The sequence below is a fragment of the Lathyrus oleraceus genome, chromosome 4 (assembly GCF_024323335.1).
Source record: "Lathyrus oleraceus cultivar Zhongwan6 chromosome 4, CAAS_Psat_ZW6_1.0, whole genome shotgun sequence".
Classification (NCBI taxonomy): Eukaryota; Viridiplantae; Streptophyta; class Magnoliopsida; order Fabales; family Fabaceae; genus Lathyrus; species Lathyrus oleraceus.
Window position 1 is genome coordinate 207,232,957 of NC_066582.1, and position 23,021 is coordinate 207,255,977.

Genomic DNA, 23,021 nt, shown 5'->3' on the forward strand with positions numbered 1-23,021 from the left:
AATCTTTTAATAGTATTTTAAGAAGAGAATAAAAATGCATATTTTGTCATTTACTTTTAAAATCTATTCTATTGTATAAAATATTACAAACTTAAGAAAATTAATTGATATTTGGTCGAATATAAATAATTGGGTTAAATCAATTTTTAATTTTAAAATCACATAACACTTGTTTGTAATAATAATAAGAAAAAAACAAGTAAAAAATGGGATTCTACGTTTAATAGAAAAAAATTATATAGTGAAAATAATTAAGAAACACAAAAAAATTAAGTAAAATAAATAAACATATTTGAAAAGGTTACTTATACATAAAAAGAGCATAAATAAAAGAAATAACATACTCTTTCAAATACGTTTTTCTATTTTATTTTTAAAATATAAAAATTATTAAAATTACATTAATGCTATTAATGAAAATTATAAATTTTTATGTTTTTTCTTCAAGTTTTATAATACTAAAAACTAAAAAGTAAGAAGCAAAACACAACTAAATTGTTTCACTTTTTTGCTTTTAAAAACTGAAAAATAGAAAAAAGTCTTTAAAAACACTTTTGCAAAACATTATATTCAAACAAGTTTTTAAGTTTTAAATTTTCAAAAACTAAAAAAGAGTTTTTAAGATGCATTTCAAACAGACCCTTAATTTTAGACCTCATAATTTTAGATCTTTTACGCATTATTTTAGAAACCATTGAGGTGTCTTATTTTATTGGTTTAATACCTCTTTAATTTGGTCTCGTATGCGAACCTCGGAGTTCATTTTAGTCATTTAACTTTAAAAAAAAGATCCATATTGATCCCTTAACTTTTCAAAATGTACCATGTTAATCATTTTCTTCTAATTATAGACGAATTTAGCAACCAATTTTTGAGTTTTTTTATCGCTAATCAGACAAAAAGGATTTACATGGTAAGTTTTGAAAAGTTAATGGATTAATATGAACTGTTTTTTTAAGTTAAGAGACAAAAATGAACTGTGATATAACATCTATTTTATTACAAATTCCAAAAACTTCACACTTCAACACGAGTAAAACTTCACATACTCAACACGAGCAAAACATTGGCTTTATTCATCTCTTTCATTTTAACAAAACTTCATCTCAACAAGCAAGCCACCGTCAACCCCATTGCACCACTGTCGTCTTATGTCGTCTTATCTCCATCACAGTTCTATTTTTTTTAAAGATTTAAATACAATTTTGATCCCCCTATTTTATTTTATTTTAACTTTTTAATCCCTCTTTAAAAAAAACAGATTTTTGATCTCTCACTTTAACATTTTTGGGTTTTTTTTGTCCCCTTCAAATCTGATTAATTGACAATCACATGACAATCTCACTATAACGTCCCGTGACTTAAATTTGCCACATCACATATTTGTATTTAATTTTTTTTTAATATTATATAATATAATAATATTTATTATTCTATTTTAAAAAATAAAAATGATTATATTTAAAAAATAAAAAAATAATAGATTAAATCATTTATTGTTTCTTATAAAATAAATTTATTTATTTTCTATTTTTTAGAATAAATATATTTTATTCAATTAATACAATTAATTATTTAGAAATTTTGGAAATCTTTTTGCAAAATTGAATATTGAGGTCAAAGGGATTTAAACCCTTGACTTATACAATGAGAACCAAAGCAATTACCACTGAACCACATTATGTCTCATAATTTCTAATGGAGTTATTTTTTAATTGATACAAAAGTAGTGGCTCCTTAAAATAACTTATTTATTTTTCTTAGCTTATTACCATATTGTTACAGCATGCATATATATAATTTATGAAATCAGTGATGAGGCATATATCTATAGACACTTGAGATTTTCATCATGTGTGGTGATAAATGCATAGCAAGGAAACAAATATATATTCCTAATGAGTTTTTCTTATGGAATGCATTATGCTCATGCGGACCATCAGTCTCTCCGATTTCTTTTCCTTTGTGGCAATATTTTCCCACAAAGAGATTTATTTTAACATTCATATCATATGCATCATGAGGTCTCTTAGGGACCAAAATTAATTTCTATATGTTGTTATTTAAGACCATTCTACTGAGTCGATAAGAAGATTTTAACCTTCATCTCCTTAGTTAGAATGTCCTTAAATAGGGGCAGCTGTAAGACCCTAATTTTGACCCTAAGATCCCTCATGCAATCTCATCATATGCATTAGCATTGGGATCATACCTTGGCATCCTCCTTACCCCTCTTTCATTGGGTTTGTTTTGGGAGAGATCACCAAGCACCATGTGGTTGTGTCATACTTGTATTTTATCATTTTACTAACCAAAATACCAAAAATATGTCTTTGCATTTGCCTAACTCTTTTGTAGGTATGACATGATCACCCTTGATCTATCAAGTTCACATCTAGGGTTTAAGACCCTCATTGATAAGAGCATAACCAAGGAATGATCCATAATGACTCTAAGCATCATATATGAGTCCTCATAATCTCTACATGTTATTTTGATCAATACTTCTTCAAGAGTTTGGAGTTGGTTTACCTTGGAAACCCTAGTTCATCTGGGTATCTTGAGTAACTTATTCAACAAGCTTCTTCACCAATTGATTAAATTTCTAAAGGGGCATTTAGAATTTCATCATCTTATGCATATATGATCTACCATGAGCCTAAAAAGTCAAGAGAATTGCAAGTTAGCAAGTTGGTTGATGGTGGTTGGCCAGATGAATTCATCTGATCAAAATTGGGTCCCCTAGACCCTATCTCCTACAATTTTTATCATATGAAAATGATTCCAAAACAAACGTTACTCTAAATGACATTCCAAATAACTTTCATGTTTAAGTATAGATCCAATTTTGCTTGGAAAGTCATTTTCTATGTTAAAACATTATAGGTCATTTTGTCTAAACCCTAATTTGAAAGTCAACTTCCCAAGGCCATAACCTGCTCATTTTTATGAGATGAAAGATTTCCAAGTTGCACAATTAAATTCAAGATTTCTAATTCAACTTTAATGTTTGGAGTGAGAGCTAAATCAACTTTTATGAGCATGTGATATGAGGAGTTATAGGTCATTTTGGACAAATACCATTGAACAAGTGATTTTCCTCAACTCCAAAAATGCATAACTCACTCATCCCAAGTCCAAATGCTATCAAATTTGTGACCATTTTAAAGGTTTTTGAAAGATCTACAACTTTGATGAAGAAACATTTCTCATTTGGTGCTCACATAAAAAGTTAAGCAATGTGGAATAATTGAACATGTGGCTTGACACTTAGAAAATGTTTTAACATGTTGAAATTTCCAAACTTCCACCTCAAAATTCACCATGATACAAGTTCCAAATGGAAAAGTGTTCAACATAAGAGTTGTTCCTCTTGATCTAATCTTTCCAAATAGTCCTAATTTATTCATTTTGGATAAAGTTTGATGGGTCTGCACATGGCTTAAACAAGCCTGTATCAGTTGGCAAGATTCATGCTTCAAATGTTCAAACAACTTTGCCTTGCCATCCAAGCTTCATGCAAGCCTCATTTCAGTTGATTATGGACCTAATTGGATTGCTTCATGGGCATGCACACGCCCATGCAAGCATGTGAATTGCATTGCCAATTTTGGAGAATTTTTTAAGTGTGCAAATAACACTTCTCATTTCTTTAAATAGAGGTCCAATGCTTCAGTTTGAAGGACCTTGCGCGCCAGCTTTGCCCCCAATTCTTCAAACCCTCTCAATTCAAAGGAAAACCTGAGAAATTTCAATTGAAATTTGAGTTTGAATCTCGCTGTTTGGAGATTCAAAAACTCCAGGATCCAAAGCTTTGTATTACTCTTAAGCCACTTCCACAAGCTCCATAAGCAAGATCAAGCACGAATTAAAGTAAGAGAGATCCAGTTCTGCACAACATTGAAGGTATTTTTCCAGATTTTTATTCTCTTCGATTCTATCTTAATTCTCATCAATTCTCTTGGATCCTTGGTTGTCTGAAGTCCTACCAATGTAGGCAAGAAGATTGAGTTGCTTTGAGGTCAAACCGAAGCAACTCAGTTGACACATCTCAAAATTCAACTACACCTATCTCTCTATATATTTGGAGTTAGTTAAAATTGAGGTGATATTCGTGATCTACACCACTTTTTTTTTAAGATCATGTCCTCTTTTTTCATTTATGATGTGGTGATGATTGAACTAGTCCAGCCAAGGTCAGCGGAGAAGATGACTGGCCTTTGGCTCCGGCGATGCGCTGGAAGTGTTCAGAGCCATTAGATGAGTTTAAAATGTTTTAATCAGGAGCGTACGTTGTGATTACCCAGCGTGTGATTAGTTGACTCAAGCGCATCATGGAACGTGCGCTCTCCACCACTTGATTTGCCACCTCAATTAATGAGGGAGATTAAGTGGTCCACATTTTTTTGATTATCTGATTTTTATTTTTATTCCTTTGATTTTCATTAATTCATATTAATTTTAATATTGATCCAAAAAATATGAGAGTTTCACCAAAAAAATTTAAATAAAATCCTCTTTCATTTTCTGAATTAAAATTATTTTTTGGATCATTATTAATATTTTCGATGATTTATTTGATTTTGTGATTATCTTTAATTGTTTAAAAATACTTTTAAGTTTCCAAAAATTCTGAAATTTTTTCTCCAAGGTCCTTTGACCTTGTTTGACGTATGATAAATCTCATGGCCTTTTCTTTGGTGTTTTAATGAGGTTTTAGGAATTTGACCAACCATATTTAATTTTATTGCATTATTTTTATTATTTTTAATTGAGTAAATGCCAAATTAATTGTGTTGAGCCATTTTAATTGCCTTTGTAAGTTTGACTTGTGTTGTTGGGCCTTGGTCAAGGTTGATTTGACTTTGTTACGTTAAGATCATTGGATTTAGGGGATTGATGGAATGTACATTCCATCTCCCAAAATGAATGAATGATCTTAACTTGGTAAAAGTCCTCCTTTGTCCAATTTGAGTTTAATCCATTCCCCCTTCCTCTTTATCTTATTCCCCTTCTTTATACATTCATGTCATGGACCTATAATATCTCTATATCCAAAGGCTAGTTGATTGCAAAATCAACATAAGTATGGATGAGATTAGGTCCCACACTTTGCATATTCTTTTTGTGTATGGTATGTTTCATGAGCATAGTTCATCATACTATGTCTCTAACATGCATTAACACCAAAATTCTATTGCGCGACCTCAAATAGTTGTGACTTATACATAAATCCAATTACGACTGCTTAACATAACAATAAATATTAACATAAAAGGCATAGCATTCTAGTTGGTGAGATTGTAAGTCTCCCCTCTTTCATGGTATTGTGTGGAAACTTGGCATTTTTTCATACCATTCTAATTGTTTATGTTAATGTCATTTTCACTGTGTCCATTTGGACCATATTTTTTGTGATATATTTTGTTTGTGTATATTGTGTTTGTTTGTGTGGTTTTTGACCATTAATGTACATAATAAGAACAAAACACTGAAAAATATCTTGTGTGGACTGTTGGTTTGATCTGAGACAATTGGACTTAGAAGTTAGGCAACATTCCCTATGCAAAGGACTTGGCCAATGCCAACTTTCATGTAACCAAGTGCTTGTAATTTGAAACTTCATCTGATACATCATTGAAGATCCATTTGAGTTCATCTGCAACATTATCATTGTGAAGCTGTTATTTTGAACCTGTGATTTATGCATTGTGGAATTCATCTGCTAAGTGGGCAAATTTGAAGAAGATCATGGAGTTTCTAAGCTTGGACGTGGCTATATTTATTTGATGCCTTGCTCTTCAAGTTGATATTTTGTGCATTATTTGTTGCTTGATTCTAAAAGTCCAAGGGAATTTGGGTTTCTATATGACATTCTTGTCTATTGAATTGCAGCTTATTGGTCAGATCTTTTCAACTCTTAACTTTTAATTTTGTGCTTAGGATTAGTCTCTTCATCTCCTCCTCACTTCTTTAATTTCAAAATCTCTCCCTCCTTTTAAAAATCTTCTTTGATTGTATCTGGTTTTTTTCAAAACTTTGACCATATTGCAAATTAGAAACTTTGGCCTTATGCCATTGTATTTTCAAACTTTTTTTTCTTAATCAAACTTGTAAATAAACTTAACTATACTTGACTTAAAATTTCAAAAGCCAAAAAGAACTAACTCATTCAAACCATCTTTTAGGCCTTTGTGCCTTCCGAACTTAATCTTTGTTAAAAGCAATGCACTCACTTTGAAATTGATACCACAAACTACGAGGTTTTGATCTCTCATTTTATGTTGGCACATAGGCACAAGTCCGAAGGTCTTGTCAAACACAAAAATATAATTAATGAATTCTTTTCTCATCCCCACAATCTATTTGTTTGCAAACATCATTTGTACAAAAACACATATGCACACAAGAAAGGGCTCCCTAGGAGTACCTAGGACACTTTGGGTGTTAACACCTTCCCTCTATATAACCAACCCCCTTACCTGTAATCTCTGGCATTTTATTAGTTTTGATTTGAAAACTTCTTATTTTTGGGTTTTGTTCGTACTTTTCCCTTTTCCCTTGGAAACAATAAAAGCGCGGTGGCGACTCTTGTTTATTTGATGTCTAGCTTATCCATAGCATGATGATCATGAATTTACCGCTACAGGGATGAGATTAGAAGAATGTGTCCATGAGGGACGGTTATCTAAAGAAGAGGTATCTTTAAGCAAGAGGTATGGTAACAGTTTCGCTAAGAAGAAGGAAGCTAAGACCAATGCAGTATCAGTTGGGAGGCAGAGGAGGCCTCATGTCAGAAGAAGCCCGCAAACCCGTCAACACCATCATAAAGTATCATCTGTTATTCCAGTATTTTCCAACAATCAATCTATGTCAATTCAACAACAACGTCAACAATAACCACAACAAAGAACAAACAACTACAACAACAACAACACCAACAATAATCAACAACAACAGAATTTTGAGAGGAAGAAGGTCTCTTTCGACCCGATTCCTATGACTTATGTTGAATTGTACCCATCCTTGGTTCTCAAGAACCTACTTCAACCAAGAAATCCACCGCAAATTCCAGAACCACTTCTATGGTGGTATAAGCCAGAGCTTCATTATGCCTTTCATCAAGGGGCTCCTGGCCATGATATTGAGAATTGCTACCCACTGAAGTATGAGGTTCAGAAGCTTGTGAAGAGTGGGATGATGTCATTTGAGGACCGTGCGCAAAATGTTAAAGAAAACCCATTTCCTGCTCATGGTAATTCCTCTGTCAACATGGTAGATGGCTGTCCAGGGAGTTTCCAAGTATTTGATGTGCGACGTATTCGTCGATCTTTGGTTGAGATGCATAAGACCTTGTGCACTATTAGTGATTGTGAGCATGATCACAATAGTTGTGCAGTCTACAGTGTGAGTTCCCGTGGGTGTTCAGTTGTCAAAAGAGATATCCAGAAGTTGATGGATGAGAATGTAATTCATATTCAACAATCAAGGGATATAAATGATGTCAATGTAATAGTGCCAGTGTTCAAAACTCATAAGAAGGTGGTAATCCAGTTTGATAGCAGCAGCAGTGTCAGCAATAGATCGGTATCACTGTTGGTAATACGGTTAGCGGGTCCAGTCCCGTATGCATCCGATAGAGCTATTTTGTATCAGTATAATGCTACTATATTAGAGCATGGTCAGGAGGTTCCATTGCCTACAACCAGTTATGTGGTGAGAATTACTGATGTAATGAAGGTGACTCGTAGTGGTTATGTTTTTGGGTCTGTTTTCCTAAAGGATGTAGAGGATGTCGGAAAGAAGGTTGAAGTGCCTGTAGTAGATCCGGTTAGTGCTCCGAAGTGTCAGTCTGGTGAGTCCAGCAGTTTGAAGCCTAATGATGATGATGAGGTGCTTCGTTTGATAAAGAAGAGCGAATTTAGTATGGTGGAGCAGCTGCTCCAAACTCCTTCCAAAATTTCAGTGTTGTCTCTGCTCATGAAATCTAAAGCACACAAAGAAGCATTGCAAAAGGTATTGGAGCAAGCCTATGTCGAGCATGATGTAACAGTGGATCAGTTTGATCATATTGTGGCTAACATCACTTCCTGCAATAACTTGAGTTTTTGTAATGAGGAACTTCCCGAGGAAGGAAGAAATCACAACTTAGCATTGCACATATCGATGAACTACAAGGAGGACGCGTTGTCAAATGTGTTGGTTGATATCAACTCTTCTTTAAATGTACTCCCTAAGCCAACTTTTTCCAAATTGTTGTATCAAGGAGCTCCGATGAGATACAATGGTGTGATCGTCAAAGCTTTTGATGGTCCTCGCAAAACTATTATAGGAGAAGTGGACCTTCCGATGAAGATAGGTCTGAGTGTCCAAATTACTTTCCAAGTAATGGATATCCACCCGGCCTATAGCTTCTTGTTGGGAAGGCCATGGATACATGAGGTGAGAGTTGTGATGTCAACTCTGCATTAGAAGTTGAAGTTTGTGAAGAATGGTAAGCTTGTCATCATCGGTGGATAGAAGGCTTTGTTGGTGAGCCACCTGTCGTCTTTCTCATATGTTGAAGCTGAGGATGAGATTGGAACTCCGTTCCAGGCTCTATCTATTGCTGAAGAAAAGAAAGTTGGGGCACCCATGTCCTCTTTTAAAGACGCGCAAAAGATTGTTGAAGACGGTAATTCTGATCAGTGAGGCCGGATGGTAGAGGTTGCTGAGAAAAAGAGCATAGATGGTTTGGGATTCCAGCAAGGATTGTCTGTTGAAGATGTGCAACCCAGTTTCCGTAGCGGAGGGTTCATTCATGGTAATGAACAACACTCAGCTGCCGTGATCGAGGGAGATGAAGATGAAGACTGCGCCAATTTTGTGACGCATGGAAAAGCTTGAAACAATTGGACCGATGTCGATGTTCCTATTATTGTTCATCATTCTAAGTAATTGCTTTTATTGTTTTTTGAAAATCCTTCTCCTATGCCTAAGGGAGAAGTGAACATTGTTTGGCATCTTTTAATTTGATCATCAATAAAATGCAATTCTATTCATCCACATCTATGATGTTTTATTTTTACTTTTTGCTTTTCTGAAAATGGTAATCACAAAAAACATAAATAAATAAATAATAATTGTCCATCTGCATAATATTTGGTCACAATTCACTTCTCTAAAATCAAAATATCAAATCATTATGCAGAGGTTGGTTTCTAAACCCGTTGAATACAATGATCATACTCCTTCTCCAAACTTTGAATTCCCTGTGTTTGAGGCTGAGGAAGGAAGTGATAAAGAAGTGTCTGATGAATTGTCCCGCCTGCTTGAGCACGAGGAAAAAGCCATTCAGCCATTTGAAGAGCAGATTGAGTTAGTCAACCTGGGTTCCGAAGATGATGTGAAGGAAGTCAAGATTGGGTCTCAACTGTGTCTAGAGGTTAAGAAGGGATTGGTTGATCTTCTCCGAGAGTATTCATATGTGTTTGCTTGGTCCTATTAAGACATGCCTATTTTGGATTATGAGATTGTAGAGCATAGATTGCCGTTGAAGCCATAATACCCGTCAGTCAAGCAAAAGTTGAGAAGGACTCATCCTGATATTATAGTGAAGATCAAAGAAGAAGTGCAGAAGCAGATTGATGTTGGTTTCCTTGTTACTGCTGAGTATCCGCAGTGGGTGGCCAATATTGTGCCTGTTCCAAAGAAGGAAGGAAAAGTCCGTATATGCGATGATTATAGATATTTGAACAAAGCTAGTCCGAAAGATGATTTCCCTCTGCCACACATTGATATGTTGGTAGATAATACAACTAAATTCAAAGTATTTTCGTTTATGGATGGATTTTCCAGTTATAATCAAATCAAGATGGCACCCGAAGATATGGAGAAGACCACATTCATTACACCTTGGGGAACATTCTGTTATGGAGTGATGCCTTTCGATTTAAAAAATGCTGGTGCAACGTACCAGAGAGCAATGACCACTCTTTTCCATGATATGATGCATAAAGAGATCGAAGTCTATGTTGATGATATGATTGCTAAATCCAGTGATGAAGAAGAACATGTTGAGCATTTGTTGAAGTTGTTCTAGCGTCTAAGGAAATATAAACTCCGCTTGAATCCCAATAAGTGTACTTTTGGTGTTCGTTTTTGTAAGTTGTTGGGCTTTGTTGTTAGCGAGAAGGGTATTGAAGTTGATCCCACCAAGGTCAAAGAAATACAAGAGATGCGTGCGCCCAAAATTGAGAAGCAAGTCAAAAGTTTTCTTGGCCGCTTGAATTATATCTCAAGATTCATTTCACACATGACTGCCACATATGCGCCTATATTCAAGCTTCTTCGAAAAGATCAGTCTTGTGATTGGACCAAAGATTGCCCGAAAGCTTTTGACAGTATCAAGGAGTATTTGTTTGAGCCTCTGATTTTGTCTCCACCTATTGAAGGAAGACCGATGATCATGTATTTAACTGTGCTTGAAGAGAGTATGTGTTGTGTTCTTGGTCAGCAAGACGAGACTGGAAAGAAATAATATATTACTTACTACCTCAGTAAGAAGTTCACTGACTGTGAGACTCAGTATTCTATGCTAGAGAAGACTTGTTACATATTGGCTTGGGCTGCTAAGCGTCTGCTCAGTATATGTTGAATCATACCACTTGGTTAATATCCAAAATGGATCCAATCAAGTATATTTTTGAGAAGCCTGCTTTAACTAGGAGGATCATCCGTTGGCAGATGTTATTATCCAAGTATGATATTGAATACCGATCTCAAAAAGCAATTAAAGGTAGTGTCTTGGATGACCATTTGGCTCACCAACCGATTGAAGATTACCAGTCAGTGCAGTATGATTTTCCTGATGAAGAGATCTTGTACTTGAAAATGAAGGATTGTGATGAACCATTGCTTGAAGAAGGGCCAAAACCTGGTTCCCGTTGGGGCATGGTATTTGATGGAGTTGCTAATCAATATGGTAATAGCATTGGGCAGTGATTATTACTCCTCAAGGCTCTCATTTTCCGTTTACAACTAGATTGACTTTCAAGTGTACAAACAATATGGCTGAGTATGAAGCTTGCGTTATGGGGCTTGGAGAGGCCATTGATCTCAGAATCAAGTATCTTGACGTCTATGGAGATTCAACTTTGGTTGTGAATCAAATAAAAGGTGAATGGGAGATGAATTAACCTGGTTTGATACCATATAGAGATTATGCAAGGAGGATTTCAACTTTCTTTACAAAGGTTGAATTTCATCATATCCCTCGAGATGAAAACTGGATGGCAGATGCTCTTGCAACGTTGGCTTCAATGATTGTGGTGAAATATTGGAATGAAGTTCCTAATATGCCTGTGATGCGTCTTGATAGGCCAACTCGTGTGTTTGCTATTGAAGAAGTCAAAGATGAAAAGTCGTGGTATTTTGATATCAATTGTTTCCTCCAAAGTCAGATTTACCCGCTTGGGGCATCTTTGAAGGATAAGAAGACTTTGAGGAGATTAGTTGGAAACTTTTACCTAAATGGTGATGTGCTTTATAAGAGAAACTTCAACATGGTCCTGCTCAGATGCGTGGATAAACACGAAGCAGACTTATTGATGACTGAAGTCTATGAAGGTTCCTTTGGTACTCATTCCAATGGACATGCTATGGCAAAGAAGATGTTGAGAGCAGGTTACTATTGGCTGACAATGGAATCCGATTGTTGCAAGTTTATGAAGAAATGCCACAAGTGTCAAACTTATGCAGATAAGATTCATGTTCCTCCGACATTATTGAACATTATTTCCTCCCCATGGGCCTTCTCCATGTGGGGAATTGACATGATTGGCATGATTTAGCACAAAGCGTTGAATGGACATCGTTTCATTCTGGTGGCAATTGACTACTTCACAAAGTGGATTGAAGCAGCATCATATGCAAATGTAACCAAGCAAGTTGTTGTGAGGTTTATCAAGAATCAGATTATATGTCGGTATGGTGTGCCAAGTAAGGTCATTACTGATAATGGTTCGAACTTGAATAACAATATGATGGAAGCTCTTTGCAAAGACTTCAAGATTGCACATCATAATTCTTCTCCTTACAGACCTAAGATGAATGAGGTTGTTGAAGCTGTAAACAAGAATATCAACAAGATCATCCAGAAGATGGTGGTGACGTACAAAGATTTCCATGAGATGCTCCCATTTGCTTTGCATGGGTATCGTATATCCATCCACACTTCAATAGGGGAAACCCCTTTCTCACTTGTTTATGGTATGAAAGCTATGCTCCCGATAGAGGTTGAGATCCCATCATTGCGTGTGCTGATGGGAACCAAGTTGACTGAAGCTGAATGGTGCCAGACCAGGTATGGCCAGCTGAATTTGATTGAAGAGAAGAAGTTGACTGCCATGTGTCATGGATAATTATATCAGTAGAGAATGAAGAAAGATTTTGACAAGAAGGTCATACCTCGTTGTAAGACCCCAATTTTGACCCTAAGATCCCTCATGCAATTTCATCATATGCATTAGCATTGGGATCATACCTTGGCATCCTCCTTACCCCTCTTTCATTGGGTTTGTTTTGGGAGAGATCACCAAGCACCATGTGATTGTATCATACTTTTATCTTATCATTTTACTAACCAAAATACCAAAAATATGTCTTTGTATGTGCCTAACTCTTTTGTAGGTAGGGCATGATCACCATTGATCTATCAAGTTCATATCTAGGGTTTGAGATCCTCATGACAAAGAGCATAACCATGAATTGATCCAAGAATGGTTATGAGCATCATATATAGGTTCCATTGATCTCTACATGTCATATTGATCAAGTTTTCTTCAAGAGTTTAAGGGTGATTTGCCTTGGAAACCCTAGTTGGACTGGGTATCTTGAGTAACTTCTCCAACAAGCTATCTCACAAATTGATCAAATTTTTCAAGGGACACTTCAAAATTAATTATATTATGCATATATGATCTACCATGAGCCAAGAAAGTCAAGATAATTGAAGGTTAGCAAGTTGGTTGATGGTGGTTGGCTAGATGAATTCATCTGATCAAAACTGGGTCTCCCTAGACCCTATCTCCTACAATTTTCACCATATTAAAATGATTCCAGGAGAAAAGTTACTCTAAATGACATTCCAAACAACTTTCATGTTGAGATCTAGAGCTAGTTTGGCTTGGAAAATCATCTTCTATGTTGAAACATTATAGGTCATTTTGTCTAAACCCTAATTTGAAAGTCCACTTCCCAAGGCCATAACTTGCTCAAATTTGATGTTTGGAGTGGAAGAAAATTCAACTTTTATGAGCATGTGATATGAGGATACATTATAGGTCATTTTTGACCTATACCATTGAACAAGTGATTTTTTCAAACTTCAAAAATGCATAACTCTATCATTCTAAATACAAATGACATGAAATTGGTGACCATTTTGAAGGTATTTGAAAGAGCTACAATTTTGATGAAGACACTTTTCTCATTTGAAGATCACATAAGAAGTTAAGTAAGGTGGAATATTGAGATATATGACTTGACACTTAGAAAAAATTTCAACATGTTGAAACTTCCAATCTTCCACCTCAAAATTCACCATGATCCAAGCTCCAACTGAAAAAGTGTTCAACATCAAACTTGTTTCCCTTGATCCAAGATTTCTAAAGAACCTAAGTTCATGCATTTTGGATAAGGTTTGTTAGGACTGCGCATGGCTTTAACAGAGTTACATCATTGGAGGAAATCAAATGTACAAACTTCATTTCACCTTGCCTTGCCATTCAAGCTTCATTCAGACTTCAACATGATTGATTTTGGACCTTAATGCATTACCTCATGGGTCTGTACATGCCCATGCGCTCGTGCCATTCACATTGCTAAATTTGGTCAAAAATTCAAGTGTGCCAATATCACTCCCTCATGCTATAAATACATGACCTCTGTGCTCAATTCAAACACCCCTTGCGCGCCAACTTTGCCCCTCAATTCAAACCCTGTCATTCTAAAGGAAAACCTGAGAATTTTTAATTTGAAAATTGAGTTTGAACCTCAACTGTTGGAGATTCAAAAACTCCAGGATCCAAAGCCTTGCACCCTTGCTAATCACTTCCTGCAAGCTTCTCAAGTGTGATCAGATCGTGTTTGAAGCAAGCAACATCAAGTTCTGCATATCATTAAAGGTAATTTTTAGAAAACTTCATCTCTTCGATTCTCACTCAATTCTCATCAATTCTCTTGGATCTTTGGTTGTCTAAAGTCCTACCAATATAGGCAAGAAGATTGAGTTGCTTAGAGGTCAAATCGAAGAAACTCAGTTGACATACCTTAAAATTCAACTCCTCATATCTTTCTATATATGTGGAGTTAGTTAAAATTGAGGTGATATTCGTGATCTACACCATTTTATCTTTCAGATCATGTCCTCTTTTGTCATTTATGATATGGCGATGACTGAATCAGTCCGGCCAGGGTCATTGGAGAAGATGACCGGCCTTTGGCTCCGACGATGAGCTGGAAGTGTTCAGAGACATTAGATGAGTTTGAAATGTTTTAATCTCATGCGTTGCTTTTAAATATCAAGCCTATGCCGCGTTGACTGAAGTGCAACATGGAACGCGCGCTTCTCACCACTTTATTTGCCACCTCAATTAATGAGGGAGATCAAGTGGTCCACGTTTTTTGCTATTTTCTGATTTTTATTTTAATTAGCTTATTTTCATTAATTCATATTAATTTTAATATTGATCCAAAAAATATGAGAGTTTCACCAAAAAATTTCAAATAATTTCCTCTTTCATATTTTGAATTAAAAATATTTTTTGGATCATTATTAATATTTTTCATGATTTAATTGATTTTGTGATTGTTTTTAATTGTTTAAAAATACTTTTAAGTCTTTAAAAATTCTGAAATTTTTTCTCCAAGGTCCTTTGACCTTGTTTGACCTATGATAAATATCATGGATATTTCTTTGATGTTTTGATGAGGTTTTAGGAATTTGACAAACCATATTTAATTTAAATGTATTATTTTAGTATTTTTAATTTGAATAAATGCCAAATAATTGTGTTGACCTATTGTGATGACTTGTATAAGTTTGACTCTTTTTGTTGGGTCTTGGTCAAGGTTGATTTGACTTTGTCAAGTTAATATCATTGGATTTAGGGGATTGATTGAATGTACATTCCATCTCCCAAAATGAATGAATGATATTAATTTGGTAAAAGTCCTCCTTTGACCAATTTGAGTTTTGATCCATTCCCCTCCCTCTTCATCTCATTCCCATTCTTTATGCATTCATCTCATTTGGCCTATGATATCTCTAAGTCCTAAGGCTAGTTGATTGTAAAATCAACACAAGTATGGATGAGATTATGCCACCTCTTTTGCATATCCTTTTTGTGTGTGGTATGTTTCATGAGAATAGTCCATTATACTATGTCACTAACATGCATTTGTAGCACCTCAAATTTGCACCTATCATTGTACATACATTCTCATATTAGGTCATAGCATAACATGGTCCACTGCATAGCATTGCATTGTCCCATTTGCCTCAAGTGCAAGATCATCAGAAGAATTAGGTCAAACTGATCAGGAGATCAGTCAACCAAGCAAGCAAGTATGTTTCTCAAGGAGCCAAGGCCCTAGGGTTGGTCCAACATGTTCACATGACTTGGGGTTCCATTTGAAGTGTTCAGGTCAAAGATTGGAGGCTCAGAGGTCATCAGTTCATGCACAATCAGTCAGAAACCCTAAAAAGTCAAACTTGGTCAACTGTGGTTGATTTTATGGTTTTGATGGATGGATTTGGTTTGAGAGAGCTTATTCATGTCCCAATAGGCCTCATATATCATGGCAAACAACATCATTGAAGAAATTGAAGCCAAACAGAAAATTTCCAAAAATAGAAACTGGACCTGTAATTTTAACTGTCAAAAATGGAAACTTCCTGATCCCAAACTTACATCATGATACAAGCTTCAAATGAATTTTTGCCCAACATGAAAGTTGAAGATCTTGTTCTCCCATTTCCAAAAAGTCCAAGAACTCTCAATTCCCATGTATGGTTGGCAAGATATGATCAAATCATTTTCACAAATTCTTGAACTTCAAAAGGCCATATCTCTCAAACCATTTGGCCAAATTTGGTGAGGTTTTTTCCAACAAGTCATATTTAACCTCCTCTTTCCAAAAATGTAACTTTCATGTGCCAAAACTCTATGGATCAAAATGGCACTTTTGGACCTACATGGATCATTTTCAAGTGAGGTGAAAAATTGAACTTTCCAATTAACCATTCCCAATCAAATTTGCCATTCAATTGAGGTCTGAAATGTTGATTATGACTTGTTACAAGGCCCAATTCGCAGCTTGCACCTCCACATTGCCACTTAAATGAAAAAATGGCAACTTAGCAATTTGGCTCATTAAAGCAAAACATGGTTAAGCATACATTAATCTAAAGTTAAACAGAAGTATATATTCCTTTTTTCTGTCATTTTGGTAGCCCTAGCAGCCACACAAACACAGAAAATTCACTCACTCTCTCAAATCCATTTTTCTCCCATTCTCAAATTCTTCCAAAAAAAACTACAAAGAGCAGCACCATTTCTTCCTTGATTCACCATTCAAGAGCATATTGGGAGTGATTTGAAGCAAGGACCCACTACTGTTGCAGCTAAATCATGACTGCCAAGCCCAAGCACTTCCCATGACAGATGCGGATTAGAGCAGCCTCGTGTGCATTTGAACTTCGTCTCTTCATTCTTTCATACATACAAGCACTGGAGAATACCTGTTTGTGCTTTGCAAGAACCAAATCCCTCGATTCCAACTCTGTTTGCTTCAAGAGGTCAAAACTCAAATTCCTCTTTTCTTAAATTGATTATGTGATAGCTGTAGATCTTGTGACGATGGTGAAAATGAGCTTTGAACCGACAATTTTCGTGCTAAAATGAGATAGCTATAGGCATTTAAAGTTTGGTCATGGATTTGTTTTTCCTTTGATTCACATTTATTTGTTGTTTTCTAGTTGAATTGTTCATGTATTATGAATGTACAATGTTGAACCTATGTGATGATGGCTTCAATTTGAAATTCTGGAATTTTTATTCTTGCATCCATAAGTGCTTTTGCTGTTCTTGCGTGAAAATGGAGAGGGAGACGGTACTGTATGTTTTTCGATTCTTTAGGAATAAGTTGTTGTTGTTGCATGCTGTTTGTTAAGTTGCATCATGATTGGCTGGGCAAAAGTGGGCCATGGGCATTTTATTTCTTCTGTAGCGGTGCCGTATTGTATGCTATGCATGATGCATTGTAATTGGCTGGGCAAAAGTGGGCCATGGGCATTTCATTCCTTCTGTAGCCATGCCGTTTAAGATCTGAAGGGTAGTACGTACCGCTGTGCATGTTGGCTTTTTAAAGGAATATTTTAATTGGTTGGGGTTTTGTCCGCTGTTGCTGTTGGTCCTAGGATTGATGATTGGTTGTTTACTCTTTTATTCCAAGCCTTTATCTTATTTTATTTCCAATTGCTACAGTGGCCCAGCTTCAGCTTTTGTAATTCGGTGCTAGCTACAGCATACCGTACCATTTATGTTGGCCTAGGGTATGAGTGATAAGCTTGCTTTACTGACCAATACGCTGCCTTGCATTACCATGCTTTATTTCCATTGGCCCGTGTACTGTAGCCCAAGTGGGATTTTGACCAAGCCAGAGCGTTACATGAGACGCTGAGCTTCATGCTTGGCATTTGTTTATTGGTTGTTTTGATTCCCACTTCGAATCCGGCTGAGGGAATTTTCCAGTCTTGCTATTTCTCTTCACTAATTCAACTTTTATTTCATTTGTTTTAATAAACTTAGAAAATTCATAAGCTGATCATTTCTTATCCAATTTCGATGGGGTTTTTTGCATTGATCTACATTTTTCATCTAGTTTTTTATGAGCATTTTTATTCAAGTAGTGCACGTGTGGATTTTATTTGGCATATTGGTTTGTGACATGTATCAATATTGTACACATTTTACCAAAACCTTTGTGAAATAGTCATGACTTATCCTATGGACTTGAAACTTTTTGAGCACAAACTAGACACATTCATGTTTATTTTGATGTAGAGTTTGTGAATTTCTCATTTCTGGTTTGAGAGTTATGAATTTTTGAAGTAGGGTGTGACAATTTGTGTCACACCATTGATATGCAACTTCATGATTTTGATACCATGCTTCTTGACCTCCAATTGAGCTGAATTTTTGCATGAACCTACTCTTGTATGTCTAGTTTGTATGTGAATTTTTGTGGATTTATTTGGGGCATTTTCCATTTGTTTGAGATTTTTGTCCCCTGTTTGATCATATGTTGACTTTGTGTGACACTTGTGCCCATTTGTTTTATGAAATGCTCATACCTTATTAGATGGACATGAAATTTTACATGAGATAACTAGACATCCTAAGATTTGCCATGGTTTTAGTCCCATTCATTTATCATATGCCATCTCTGATTTATGAATTTTTCAAGTTGATGCATGTTTGGTTGACTTCTTTGAGCATGCTTAAACTTGCCTTGCCTTTCTGATTTTCATCGACTATCTTCCCATGATCCAAATGAGCTGAAATTTCATATGCATGTCATGTTATGGATTGTGATTGATCATGATTTATTTGCTGATTTTTGGAATTGTTTATGATTGGTTTTGAGCTAAGTCTTGCTGTTGACTTCTATGAGCTTTCATTTGCCATGCTTTGACTTCTTTTGCTTATGAAATCATGATGATGAATGATATGAATGTGGGACCAATTGGGTTTGCTTCTTAAATGTTTGAATTTGATTTTGGTTGACTATCACTTGCTGTTTTGACTTTCTCATTCATTTTTGACCCTAGGCTTGTCCTAGTGGTCCTATGGCTTATGATTGAGTTCATGTTTTCAGGTTGAGAAGCAATTGCCTCAAAGAAACTTTTACAAGTTGATTGAGTTTATTTGTTTATCATGAGATAACATATTTGTTTTGTAGGTGGCTTGACTCATATGATTTGAGTCTTGTGCTTTGCACATTCATCTGTTTATGTTGACTGTTAATTCTATTCTCATGTTGCTTTAACTTTTGAATTGTATACTGATCTGTTTGACTATTTCAGGTGCTTTTAGTTGCTCAGTTCCTTGTGAACTTTTGCTTTGCTTTGCTTGTATAAGCAATTTGCATTGAGGTATACTTCTAATCTTCATGTAGTCTGGAAGACCTGGCCTGTTACTTGGCCAGGCAACTGTCTGAAGTCCTCCTTAAGAGGCAATGTTTGTGTATGTTAACAATTTGTCCCTGTACATAGTCAAAGACCTCCTAAGTGAAGAGGCAATTGGCAGAACCCAAGGGATATGCAACCTATCCCCTGCTATTCTGTGTGTCATCTGCTTTGCTCACACCACTGTGTTGATGCATTGCAGATACAAACCCAAGATCTTGTACAATTGTACAGTTGAGTCAGTATCAAATGTGTAGAAGGGTTCCCACCTTCTGAACCCACACATTCTTGTCTTAAGCTCTCCCAGGCCAGGGATAAGAGCTGTGAAGTCTTATCTTCACTCACCTTTCATCTGCTTCACCTTAGCCCCTCAATGGCAAGGTTAAGAGCTAACACTACCCAATCCCAGAGGTTTGTTTGTTGAGGTTGATATGACCCCTCGACTAAAACCTAGCCTTGATGTTTGAGCCCCCTTGTTGGTGTATTTATTTTATGCTGTATGTGCTTGTGTGGTGTGATTGTATCCCCTAGGTTTGTTAGACTCCGCGTAGTCTCGTTTGCATGTCAATTAAGGTAGCACGGTTCCTTCGTATAGGACTTCCTTTCTTGCTTGCGCTTTCCTAAAACACAAACAAACATCATCCCCTCTTAAGGATACGTTAACTCCTTCTACTACAGATGAGTAAGTCTCCAAAGGTCGAGCATCAGGTAGATTGTGCAGTGACGTTGTCCACTTAAAAAACACAAACCAACAGTAATAGTTTAGCCGAACTACGGCAACTCTGATTCTCATGTCCAGATGAGATACGTAGGCACGAGATGCGATGTCTTGTCGAGTTTGACTAACAACTAACGCTAATCCTTTTCTCTCGCCCTCGTTGCGATTGAGACCTCCCCTTTTCTCTTGCCCTAGTTGCAATCGAGACCCTTGCTTCCTGTGCAAGTTGGGTTAGGTGTGGCTTGCTTCCTGTGCAAGTCATGTTTAGGATAGGCTTGCTTCCTGTGCAAGTTAGCTAGAAACCTTGACTTAGGGACGACTTTGCATGACAACATCTAGGCTCGAGTCGTAGTCTCCCTAGTGTTGTGTCTCCCTCTGTTATCTGGTTAGGCTAGTCCTTTTTCCCTGCGTAGGGGAACTACGTCGCCCTGATCCTCATACCAGATGAGGTACGTAGGCAGGAGATGAGCAGATCTCTCCGGGCGCCTTTTTTCTTTTTTTGTGTGTGTTTGGCAACTATTAGGCTCGAGTCCCCGACTCCCTATTAACTTGTTGTGTTGCTGTGTGCTTGGAAGCTGATGTAAGTCCATCGAGTGGCATTCGGGTTCCAGTGTGGGTGTGTTTTGGTTCGGATGCTGATGTAAGTCCAGTGATTGGCATTCAGGCTCCACGTTTGCCTTTGCCAGTGTTTGTTTGTGTGCGTGTCAGCCGAGCTACGAATGCTCTGATTCTTCTCTCGTCCGAGGAGATACGTATGCATAGGATGCGATATCCTAGCGAGCATGTGTCGTTTCCCAGTTCGAACTACTTCGACTCTGATGTCTATGCCTGATAGACTAAGTAGGCCCAGGATGCGATATCCTGCCGAGTCAATTTCAGTCTGTTTTCTTGTGTCTCTTTCAGCCAGTGCGTGTGTGTGTGATCAGTGTTTTCAGCAACCATTTTCCTTCCTATTGTGCGTGGATCCCGTCGAGTACGACAGATGCGTAGGGGTGCTAATACCTTCCCTTCGCATAACCGACTCCCGATCCCATTCTCTTTGGTCGCGAGACCATGCTTTTTCCAGGTTTACTCTGAGCGTTTCCTTTCCCTCTTTTGGGATAAATAACGCACGGTGGCGGCTCTGTTGTTCTTTCTTTTCCCGCCGGTTTTTTCACGTAATGCGACAGCTGGCGACTCTGCTGGGGAATACTAGAGAAGTTGACCTGTGCTGGTCCATCTTCCCTGAGCGAGTCTCTCCTAGCGCTCTCTAGGTTAGGGCTTTGGTTGCTTTGTGCTGTTATTTATTGCATTCATTGTATATATGTGCATTTATTGTTTGCATTTATTGTTTGCATTAATGTTTGCATTCATTCGTATTCATTTGCTGGCTGTGCTGTGTTTCTCTGTTGGGGTGGGAGTTACTCGAGGTAAAAGGCCCAATACCCAGGCTATGAGTGAAATCTAGGAAACCTAGGAATAGAGTGATTCATGGGAAGCGGGTGGCGTACGCCACTTTGCGGAACATTGATATCACGAGCAGTTCAGACCCTGGTGGGATATTATCGGTGCATACATCGGGTGTGCACAGGATGATATCCTGCGAAAGGTTATTTATGCTGCGTTTCTTTCGACCTTACCCTGGCCTAGATGACACCCGTGAGCGGGGCGGGATTGATCATTTTAACAGGTACAGTTGGTGACTCCTGGTACTGATGGTGACTACGAGTTATATTTCTGGACGCCGGAGGTTTGACCCTGGTATTGATCAGAGGGTTCCGTTTATTTCGGATCCCTGGGCTGAATTTGAGGGTACTCGCTCAGATGGTGACTCAGTTCTCCAAACTTGGGTTCAGATGCCAGCTCCTCAGATGACTTTGGGGTTTCAGATGGTTCCTCAGATGCACAGCCTGCCAGTCTTGGCTCCATCATTTGCATCATAGCATGTTTATTTTCAAAAAAATAATAACGCATGAAAAAAAAAAGAAAAAAGTTAACTCGCATACGCATATCCTTTATCAGGATCATTCATGATAAAATAGCATCCGCATCCGCATCATGCATATCATGCACATAACATCCTTGCATTGCAGACATGTTTGGGAGAGACTTCTCACTTTGGTTCCTGACTGAGACACGATTGCTGATCATTGTCCGCACCGCTACTTAACCAGATTGAATCAACAGAGGAGTATGGATCAGGTTCAAGCAGAATTGGCCGAGATGAGGGCAAACATGGCCCAGTTCATGACAACGATGCAAGGAGTTGTTCAGGGGCAAGAGGAGCTGCGTGCCTTAGCCCAGAGACTGGAAGCCGTGATTCCACCAGTCCACCGTGCTTCACCAGTGGATGTACCCGTTCATGAGAATGCTGCTGTCACTATTCTCGTCGATGATTATGCCGTGAGTGATGAATTGAGGGGGATCAGAATCAGTGAACAACCTCTTGCTGCAGAGACTGTTAATGTCAGAGCAACCCGCGCTCCGGTTCGCCATCCTGGCTCTTCAAGTTCTTCCGGTTCTAAGAAGCCATCCTCTGGGGCACCCAAAAGGGGAGAAGGTGAAACAAACGTTGTGCACCGTCGGAGGAATGCAAACAGAGGACAGTATCGGCAAGTTGCTGCTGTGACTATTCCAGCAACTCAAACTCAACAACAGCCGAGAAGACCAACTCAGCAGTATCAGACTCCACAACGTCGTCCTCAGCAGCAGGCTTACCAGCCTCCCATTGATAATCAAGCTGGTACAAGTAATGAGAGGAAGAAGATCATTTTTGATCCAATCCCCATGTCCTACGCCGAGCTGTATCCCTTGTTGATAGAGCGGAACTTGATTACTCCCAGAGACCCGCCGCCCATACCCGTCAACCCTCGGTGGTGGTATAGGCCTGAACAACATTGTGTGTATCATTCGGGTGCTCCTGGTCATGATGTGGATAGTTGCTTTCAGTTGAAGATGAAGGTTCAAGACCTCGTGAGGTCAGGTATTTTGAACTTTGAAGACTTGGGTCCCCGTGATAATCAAGCTTGAAGATAACAAGTCCTGGGCTGGCACCAACTTTTTCTTCAGAAGGTTGTTCAAAAACAGAAGCTG